This window comes from Ptychodera flava, chromosome 20 (assembly GCF_041260155.1).
Source record: "Ptychodera flava strain L36383 chromosome 20, AS_Pfla_20210202, whole genome shotgun sequence".
NCBI classification, from domain to species: Eukaryota; Metazoa; Hemichordata; class Enteropneusta; family Ptychoderidae; genus Ptychodera; species Ptychodera flava.
In genome coordinates this window covers 18,353,846-18,364,958 of record NC_091947.1, presented here as the reverse complement: position 1 = coordinate 18,364,958, position 11,113 = coordinate 18,353,846, and the positions used below count along the sequence as shown (strand labels likewise).

The 11,113-nt window shown below is 40.2% G+C and overlaps 1 protein-coding gene across 4 annotated transcripts in view; it reads left to right on the top strand.

Moving 5' to 3' along the window:
* Positions 1 to 243: 243 nt before the first annotated feature.
* The window catches only part of LOC139120217 (solute carrier family 23 member 1-like), a 32,106-nt gene continuing 21,236 nt past the window's right edge, over positions 244 to 11,113 (top strand). The window contains exon 1 of one of the 4 annotated variants that reach the window (XM_070684420.1): positions 244 to 465. The gene's annotated coding sequence lies outside the window, so the exon portion shown is untranslated. Of the gene's footprint in view, positions 466 to 3,985; positions 4,250 to 10,816; positions 11,093 to 11,113 lie in introns of those variants that run through there. The other 3 variants (XM_070684419.1, XM_070684417.1, XM_070684418.1) reach the window with 3 other exon arrangements.

Below are 11,113 nucleotides of genomic sequence, written 5' to 3'. Positions count from 1 at the left end.
GATTTATTTGGATAGTTTGGCCCGGGAGTTTGGCCTCAACTGACGATCTACTTTGAAGATTAATGGGCACTTCTGACGTCAGGACACAACTAAAACAGAGTTCTGCATGCAGCTACATAGACTTCAAAACCTTTCTGGCACATTCGTTTCACGGAGGATCTTAGGGACCGAGAATCCGGGGATAATTTATGGGGACTCTTATCGAATACTCCCCTAAACAAGTCAGAAAGGTCCCTAAGTGACAAGCAGGGAAGTAGACAGTAATCGCGAGAGTTGTCCACGGAATGCGATAATCCGAAAACGACTTTAGACAGTGTTTGACAGGACTATAAACACAATGTGAGATGTTTTTTTGGACCTAAGCCTACAAACTGTGAGACGGAAACTTAAGAGACTGGTCCAACGCAGACGTAAAGTAACAGTCTTGTCGCACAGTGTGTGTTGATCACCAGCCGAGAAGTGAAGGTAGGCGAGCAATGTTTCATGGGAAAAAACGATGAATATTGTAACAATATACAGAAACAGAAATACAGGGAAATGGTAGAAGCTTTACGTCAGGTGTCAAATATTAACATGGTTGGCGAATGCCCCCTCCCCCTTGATCTATGCTAAATGTTGAAATAAGAATCTGGTATAAAATCGTTATTTTCCCCGCATTTACGCGAGCAAAACCAGCCTATGTTGACTCGAAAGCGCGACTGGTTTACGTAACACTGAGCCACAGCACTGGTTTTCTTCAAGATGCGCATCAGCAGCCAACACAGACAATTTCCACGGTACCCAACCAGCGTAAACATCGTAAAAAACGGCATTCCATCGGCAACTAGCAGTGAAGACACTGATTGTCCCTGTCACTAAAAAGCGGCCTTTCACACGTTGAAAAATTGGATCACCGAGCCAAATGGCGTTAACCATGGACAGACCCGGCCTACACTCTGCATTTGGGTCATCACATGCACATTATGAAGAAGTTTTTTATATTTATTGGGACTCGGTGACCTTTTAAACAAACAAGAAAGGGTCAGCACGAATGTTCGCATTCAAACAGTACTTAAGTGGAACACAGCATTATGTATAGACACCGCAAATTGATGAAGTCTCGTGAACTTAGATCATTGAGACGGACACGCAACTCCTTTAAAATGACGTTAATGGGGCAATCTCTGAAAAGTGTGTACGATCGTTTCGTATACAATTCGATATGAATGCTGAATACAACTCGGAGGCAGACGTCATCAGCCATAGATCACTGAAGTTAACAATATACACATGTAAGAAAGCACAATTTATGTTACAGTCACGCCATTCGTACTCCGTAACTTGAGCACAAACTAAGTTCCAATCACCTTGGCGAAGAAAATTAAATCACGTCATCGTTAGGCTGCGTTCAAAAATAATCGTTAGGGGCTGGAGAAATGGCGATTGAAATCATATCTTTTCAGATCCCTTGTAAATATCCTTAAAATTTTTTCAAACTCCCCATTTATTTGATCATTTGTTTTCAAGTCCCCTCCCCAAATTATCACAGTAGCCACATATTATCAGGGATGTACGCACAGAAATAATGAACATACATTACGTAGTTCTGCTCGCAGATGTTCGACATTACCTATTATCAGCGGTTTTTAAGCCACATTCATAAGACAAGTTCTTAGATTGATTCATTTCTAAACGCATCGGTGGACTTTTGGATTTATCAGTCTAAAGCCGACTTGAGTTAATCCAACTCTGGCCAGGTAATTATAAATGGCACTTGCTGAAAAGCACACATGTGATGATCATGAGAGAGTTTGCAAATTCTGAGTTCTGGCTACATTTGGCAAATTGTGATGAAAAACAGAGCACAGTGACCTGCCGATTTTTTTTTCAAAGGTACAAGACATATATGATTTAAATGCTACTTTGGAAAGGTTTACAAAATTGACAATACTGGATGGTTAAATATTCCATCAAATAAACATTTTAATCTTCGACATTTTGGGTGTAATAATGGCAAATTTGGTAAACAATAAATAATTCCATTTAATCACACAATTTTCAATATAGATTAGAGTCCGCTGCCCATCCCCTCACCAGTACTTGTGAATACCGCCTTAGATTGCCAATAAACGTAGGCATCATTCAGTGTGTGGCGACTTGTCCACCTATACATGTACGGCGCTTACGTCAGATCGAATGACGTATAAATTACTCGAGGGTGCATAGCCTACCGAGTGTCCAGCTGCACATTGGTCCGTACAAAAATTGGGACAAGGCCGGTGCGACACAATGGTTTGGCACAAATCTGTTGAAAAGGAAATATCATTAGATGACGCAAAGAAAATGTCTGTCACTATGATCGTGAGTTGAAGTATTGACTCACCGAGCAAATTTACTAAAAAGTGCATATAAGGTTCCCATCACACAGACGTATAAGTAGAAATGTACTATCTGTCAAAAACATTATTGGTGTGAAATACTAAAATTTTCATAATCGCTTAATAAGCATAATTACGCGAGAGCTTGCTCACCATGAAGTACTGAATCCCTTTGCAGTCCAACTTCAGGGATAAGATCCGAAACGATGACCGTTCGTACCTTGTCACAGAGTTGACTCGAATCAAAGTTTAAGTATGCGTGTGAATTATTTTGCAAAACTCGAAGTCCTTACATAAGCCGTCCTGATTTATCTATTTGAATGCAAGAACGATTATTTCAGGGAAAGTGTCCTATTTGGATTGAAATGCTAAACTTTTGAAATTTACTGCGATTTAAGCACAAAGTACGTCTATGTTGTGACGGAAACCTCGCTCAACACAAAATACCGTTTGTGGTACTTGGACAACAATTAAGTATGATTGTTATACAAACACTGTTGAAGTGGATATGTTCGACAAATTCTTACTCCTTGATTAATTAAAACATTGAATATTAACAACCCCTCGTTCAAGGTACAGTACGCCAAGCTGTTAATTTAATTTGTGAAAAGTCCTGTCTAACCAAAATTTCATCGTCGCTATTTATGCTTGTTGCACGGTGACCAAAATGTAATATGCCGGGAAAACCCCAGCGTTACGTCGCGAGAATCGATGGAAAATATTTCGGTCGAGACAACAGAGGCGGAAAGCGACTTTATTATGTTAATTCTCCAGAACGAATAAGAACATTTTGAATGACTCGTCACAGCGATTGTAATTTTGATAATGCCCAAGGACAAAAAATATGCAACATAATCGTTTGCAACTCGCGTTCTGACGTAACAACAAGACCCAAGGTCGATGATTGAGTACTCAGTACAGAAAGAATTTCCAGCTTATTTGGAACATTGATGGGGGGGGAACATGAAAATATACGAAATAAGAAGAGTGGTGATTCTTGGGAATAGTATTTACAATCTTTTTAGTCTGAGTAGTACCGTCAGTGACGCGTCTCCAGTATTTCAAAGCTACCATCGCCGCGTTTATATCAAGGGTTACTTGCCAACGCTTTCAGCTGGTTGACAACAATCGGACGAGCATGCCAACAATAACAGTTATTGTTCCTATAGATAGTGACGTCACAGATCATTTCATCTTGTACGTAGGAGGGAATAAATGTGGGTTGCCCTTTCACAACACTGACTTAAACCTAGGTGGGGTAGAGTAACAGTGCTTAACCTACCAAGTTCATTAAAACTACCCATTGATTTTCTTCGCCTCCACTTTTAAGTCCATTCCAGACCTTTGTTGATGTTCGCTCTCTCGAGTAACTCTTTGACACTCTTCCGTTTACAGATATTAAATAGGGTCATGATTTTTCAGAAATGTGTATCGCACATGAATCGTTGCGCTGGGTCCAAAGTTGTTCAGTGTTTGGTACGGTGCCAAAGGATTGTCTCAATGTAAGTCAATGCACGCTTTTGTCGCTATTGAAAATAATAATGGTTAAAGATCGAAAAGGGGACAATTCTTCGACCGAAAATAGATACTGTCCGTTGTTGCTGTTGTTGCTTCGCCAGTGTCGTTCTATTCGCCTGTGACTGGCCGATCTTTTGAAATGGTCACTTCTGAAGTTGGGTCAGTTTGTGCAACCCCTATTGGGTAGAATTCAAATTAATCATTTTCTTACCCCGGGTTTAACCTAACACGCCATAAAACAAGCCCACAGCTCAAGCCGAGCGTACCTTGTTCTTTAAGTGTGTGTCGTAGCAGCGTTCTGTCACACTTTGAGCTACTGATTCCGAACACGACGGGCTGGCTTTCGTACTGTCACAATAGCCGAGTTCCTGCAGGTGAGTGATATTTTCACGGTGACTCTCAGGCCGGTATCGAAGTGTACTAGAGCGTAAGCGTAAACTGGTACACGGCGAAGGTCGATTTTACAGCAACTGTAAAACGTTTTGCACTGATCGACGTGGAATCAATGGGACATGGCGACCTAAATATTCAAAAAGAAATTGGGCGCATTCCCCGTTGTGCCACGATCGAAGACCTAACCCTGTCTCATCCAACGATGCGGGTACCGGGCTTGTATCCTAACAGCGGCAGCCTTAATCCCTGCATGGTACTTGGATTAGTGCTTGTTGACATTGCCTATATACGTGATGTTTGTCCTCCTTTGAACGTTGTGCCCAGTTAAACAATTTGTTCCAGGGATGAAGTTTATAAAAAATCCTGTCCCTTTAAACGTGAATATGGGATGAAGGTCATCTGCCTTCTTAGAGTATCCCAAATATCATAAGATATTGAAGTTTTAATGACTATAACTTAACCACTTGGAAAAAAAGGCGTCTTTCAAGGGATATCTTTAAACCAAATCTAAGTCCAATGTCTGTGAGGGGAATACTCTCTTGGGCCACTAAGCGTTCAAGGTCCATTTTTCACGTACCAGTATGGTAAATAGACTGACATAGCCAATAGGGTACGACTCTGTATAGAACATTCATGCCACATGATTGGTTGTCATGTTGTATGGTTTCAATATGCTGTTGCTTATACGTACAACCACCGCAGGACGTAATTTATAACAGAGACATCACTTCACACGGTACCCATTCGGGTGGGCATCGTAGTGGCTCGTGTTTTCGCTCTTGAAGTTTTTCAAGCAAAATGCGTATGCTATAAACCTGTAGTATATGCCTTCTAAAATAGAACACTTCACAACATACAGCAACAATCTCTTCAAATACGATGGTTTCGGGCGCGACGAATGCTGAAATTAGGTATTTTGTTAGTGTTTCAAATTTATCTTGAGTTTCGATACGTGGATGGTTCTAATCCTTAAGATCAGGACAGAATGACAGGTCTATTACTGTGATGTTGTGAGAACAATAATTTGTCATAAAATATATTTGTCAGGGCCAATGAATGCTAAGCTACACGAAGTAAAATTTGGCAGAACAGCAGTCTTTTCAAGCCAATCGTCACCAGATTTATCTTTCAAGCTTCTTTCAAACTGTCAACACTGGACCAATATCGACTTGTGCTCACTGAACGATTTTAATCACCGGAAGCACCGTATCTTCGGAGGAGCGATCACGAGCGATGTCATATCTCTTGTTAGAAAGCAATTTCAATGAAGACGTGCGTCTCAAAGTCAGAAGTTATCACACGAGAACCGTGATAAAAAAAGTTTAACGAACGTTGGCCAAAAAACCTCTTTCCTATAGTTAGTCTGTTAGATTGCTAGTACTGTGATATGGTAGAAGTAAAACTGCCTTCACGATAAACCCTTGCACTTGTTTTTTGACGATGTGAAATTTATTGACTCGACTGAAACTGATGATTACCTATCCAGAATGTGTTTCAGCAGACTATATTGAGTTGTTGCGATCCGTGGCGTTTTGGTTCTGAAGAAACTTACAGAGGTGGCTAAATGCAGCTCTTAAAGCACAGGGAAAAAAGTAATTTATTTTCAATATAGGATTATTGATTTTGAATATCCCACGGTGAATGATGACATCATGGGTAGCATTTATCATTATTGACTAAAATTGAAGGAGGCGAAATAAGAGCATTATGTGTGGAGAGAGAGAGAGAGAGAGAGAGAGAGAGAGAGAGAGAGAGAGAGAGAGAGAGAGAGAGAGAGAGAGAGAGAGAACTTGTTAACATGTAGACATTGTCTACATCGGCACGTGAGACTGGAATGTCGGTGTGGTGTTTTTTTCATTCTTTCGCTGTAATGGTAGGTTAGAGGTCGTAACCTGCGCTTGTAGCGATCTTGTAGTGTTCGTTGTCAGGTGAATACGAACCAATTTTTCACAGGTTCCACACAAATGACATACATCCTACGTCACAATGTAAGTTCAAATGCCTTATGTTGTATCGTTGCGTTCAACGGAATGTGTACCGGAATGTGTACCTCGACAACTAATGCGACGTTGATCAACCTGCCGCGAATGAGTGAATATCAGGCCTAGAATAAATAGTCGTTTTTTTAGTACCGAACATCAATCAACGGTCCGCGCTGGAAGACCGGCTAGGTACCGGATCACGTGACGGTTCAATAGAGCAAAGGATCGGAACGATTTGACCGCACCAATCCTTGCGTACCCGCCAGCAGAATTCCACGTGCATGATAAGGCTAACAGGGTGTTCTTTGACTGAAGGACATCAATTAAAATCAGATCGAACTTCGAATTTTTTGTGCTATCCCTCCAGCGACAGGGTTACATGCTTTCCATCCGACCGGAAAACTACTTAGATGTGCCTGAATTGTCACAACTACACACTTCTCTGTGGGGCAACATTTGCAAATCAATATTGGCTTCCAGTTAACACCCGGATACCAATCCAGGGAAGCAAATGATGTACGGTTTACATACCCATGCGAGTTTCGCTGTATACAAACGCCTCATCTTAAGATAAACTGAAGGGATTTGAATTCAATGTATTATAGACGTCGGTCTGGAAAGGTTACAACGGAACTTGTTTCTTGTGGTTATGGCCTGTAAAATTATTAGATGACGTAATTGATTATTCAGACATCAGACGTTCTGTTATTGGCTGTTCCATATTTGAAGATGTTAATGCAATGCGGTGCAATGTGAGGACGTTCAGTGTAGCTTTGCTTTTTGACGAAAGAGCTGAGTTGCATATTGAACGGACTGTCATAGTTTGTATATTTATTTGAAATAAATGCGTCTTGCATGGAACCTGGAAGAATAATGAGTCAAACATAGTATGATTGCACCGTGACTGAAAAGGACCAAAGGCAATCGACTGCTGATTTGCACATTTACAAGTAGTTTCATATGATTAAAAGATATTAAAATGATCAGTGACTAGAGCTTCTTATCGACATGTGAAACACTCAATCGATTAAACTTGCTACATTATTGGCCATGCGCACAGGTATCTCGCAATCAGTTTTTATCGAGTCAATCGGTTGCTGATTTGCATATGTAACAAACTTTTCCGGAGAGTGAGTGTTGAGATGGTTGTGTCGAATTGATAGTTCGTGCAAAGCTGAGACAGTATTAACAGATGTTAAGAAACTAGTTCATTTTTGTTGCAAATACTTAGCGATGAATATACTGCTCTATAAATTCGCTGGATGTGTTATCGAATGGTCGGAGGATAATTTCATCGTATGTTTGCAGTGCCAGTTTAATAACTAGTTAGATATACCTCCTGAGAGATCAAGGTGGCTGTTGAAGCACCAGCATGCAGTGGGCAATAGTGGTGGAAAACGCCTCCCAACCCCAGAGCAGTGAGATTTGACTTCGAAAGATTTTGCTACTAAGAGTACAGCTGTGGTTTATCAGTGTTATGTAGAGCACAGCGGCACCTTTCCTTCTCTCTTAATGATATAAAAAATATGAATAGGCCCGCTTTCGAGTTTGGATAGACGCCAAATAAGATCTCACCAGCTGTACTGGCTGCCTGCCAAGATCTATGGCCACCGCTTTTGGTGGCGATAGATCTAACCATAATGCGATGACGATGCAGATTCCCCCTGCTTTGAAATAATGTTGAAGCCTGGTCATTTTTACACGCGCTATGACCCGTGGAAATTCACTTGAGCGTAGAAAATGCAGAATGTGAACTCTATAACTGGTGACAAAATGGCAACATAAAAACCCGGCGTTGAGGTTGGTCGGCGGCTTATCTCATATTACGCTGTCACAAGAGCCCTACATCTTGTCAGTCTGAGCGCTCAGTAAATTCTCTGTGATTTTGCTGACATTGATAAGGCTATCACTCAAACCAAAATGAGAAGAGGAACAAAACCATAGCAATACATTATAGCTGATATAAAGTTGGGTAGGATAGCAATGCCCACAAGATATTTTTGCCGTTTTTTGTGACCACATTAAACGATAGATTGCCATTGCAAATCACCCCCTCAAGTAGAAAAGTTATAAACGAGCAGTAATGTTCACAACAAGTGGTCACCTTACGACTCTTTGCAATCATAACCCCCTCCACCAACGAGTATAGCTTGAACCGCCCCATGAATCACAGTTTTGTGACACAAAATTGAAGTGGTGTGACGGAAAGTCTATGCAAAGAAAATCATGTTCGGGACAAAGTTATGCACATTACATGTAAGGGCAAGTCTCGAAACTTTACCACAGTAAGATTAAAGATAAAGCATGATTTGTCGGCACACAGTCATTCAAATTATCGTCTTTTCCTTTCTATAATAAATTTACATTGTTTATTGGGTTTGAGCCTTTTATGGCGGATCCAATAAATAATATTTGTCCAATTATTAAGTGCAGTGATGCTGGTCATAAATACTTACATCATGATTATTTTGCTAATCCCCTGTCTGGCACCTGTTGGATTGCGCCATGGACCCTATGATTGCGCTTACTTTGATTAATTTCAAGCCACAGAAAAAAAAGTTTATAGAGATCATTTCAAAATACACTAATGGTCAACTTTTCCTGGTCTGTCTCAGCAGACGACAGGGAGTCTCACAAACCTGTCATTTTCCGATGACAAAGAAGTCAGAGCGCGCGCAATACAGTAGTGCATAAATTTGTACAAATCGCCGCAAGCAAAAGGCTATTCCAATGCGATTTTTGTTTCTTGAACTTACTATGTGTGACTTTGAAATTGGAAAGCACTATTGCATACTAGTAAGACAGCATTTTGAAATTTCCTGCGGACGGCGTTAGCTGCCCATAATGTATCGATAAACCCCTTTAATGTGTGGATTTTGTGAAACCGTTTACGGTTTGAATAAAAACTCGACATACAGGGAATCGATGGTGATATAAGAATGTGTATTATTCTCGAGAAATCTTTAAGGGGAAAGGTTAACATGCGAGATTCCCAAGGCGTTCACTATTTCCGCTTTCCAGTCACGTGCTTGACTACTTTCAGAAACTACAGCAAAACACGTCAGACTCTGTATTTACGAAAAGTAACAAGACGCAACCTTCATTCCTTCGTTCCTTCGTTCCTTCGTTCGTTCATTTATTCTTCACGACGAAGTCAAACCCCAAGGTCCTTTCCCTGAAGGACCGACCGATATATTTATTTGTTTATTTGCTTATTTATTTAGTCTGTCTGTCTGTCTGTCTGTCTGTCTGTTTGTTTGTTTGTTTTTTGGTACCGAAGTTGTCTGAAGCTGAAGGATAAATTTCTACCCAATATATATATATATATATATATATATATATATATATATATATATATATATATATATATATATATATATATATATATATATATACACTCTCGAAACCAGAAACACGTGATACACCAAAACAGCAATGGCGATATGACCTTATGGAAAAAAGTTATGCACATATACACGACGTAGGATTCATTGTAAACAGAAAGATTTTGTAACACAACTTTTATACATATTATTCTTGCACGTTTTACACATTCTGCACTACCGCTAGCCATTGGAGAAGAGAAACAACACAACATCGACTCAACACAGAGAATTGTCAGCATTTTTTTAAGCAAGGCGTTGAAGATAAATACTATTTCTTTGATTTGAAAACAGCTCTGTTTCCACAAAAAGCTATCTACTATGTAACCAAACGTTTTACAGTTTTCAGAATCTAATATGGACATTCCATCGTACTCTGTACCCCTGCTGAATCGTTGTCACTTCGTGTACAGACCGTTTATTGAAATGACAAGACAACAATGCACTAAAGAATGTCTTTGTCTTGTAATATTATACTACACACATTTCGTTATTTGCATGTGTGGCTATTTGTTTCGGCATAACTGTCCCTCTTAGTTACTTGTGTCGACTCGTTTATTTATACGTGCATATACTCTTTTGTGTATAGCCTCCATGTATATTGGGTTAAGAGACCCTAAATACAGTATTAAACTTTTCATCGGCACGATCCGCGCACACTTATAAAAGGAAAAGCAAATCGGCCCGGGCACAAAGAAACGCCAATCAAAATTCTTCAGAAAAGTCAAGGTCCTACCGAAACCGCGGTCCAGCTACGTCCGTATCGGAATGTAACAACGTCATCAACCCCGAACACTTTCTTTATGAAACAAACGAGCAATAATGTTTATTCCTCATATGCAAAAACGCTGTGTTATTTTCAGTGTTGTGTAAGTGTCAAAAAACTGGGTTAGGGGGTCATCAGACAGTATTGTTGGCAAAAAATGATTTACTTTAATGGTGTAAGGTCAAATATTGATGGTGACGTTGTCTGCTTCAAGTAAAAAAAATCACTATTTTGAAAAGAAAGTGCACACAAACCTTAATATCGAGAGCTAAGCTTTGTGGCATCTGAAGTAAATAATATTTAAAGCACAAAATTGAAGTCAACTGAACGCTTAACCACGGTGTCACTTATGTTTACGCTTTTAATCGTAAACACCTGAGTGTTGGCCCGTTATGTAAAGCCTTTGACCGGATTGACGTTTTGAATAGTCTGTCCAATGAGATCTGTCCATGCACGACGTCGACCTCGCACAGTTCGCGCAAGCATCTCGTCAGCCGAGGCCGCTCCACTCTGGTCCGCAGCGTAGAGTTACAAAACACACAGACCACTCCCCTGAAAACTCGAACTGAACGCAGGTATACGGGTGTGTTCCCATGAGCTCCCTGTTCACCTTAAACTTTCCAAGACCGGTTTCCGAAATACTTGGTGCTTACAAATTCGAATATTGTTGCGAAGTGAATTCACTGTCTGCTGGTGAGTATATTTTCCGTTAGT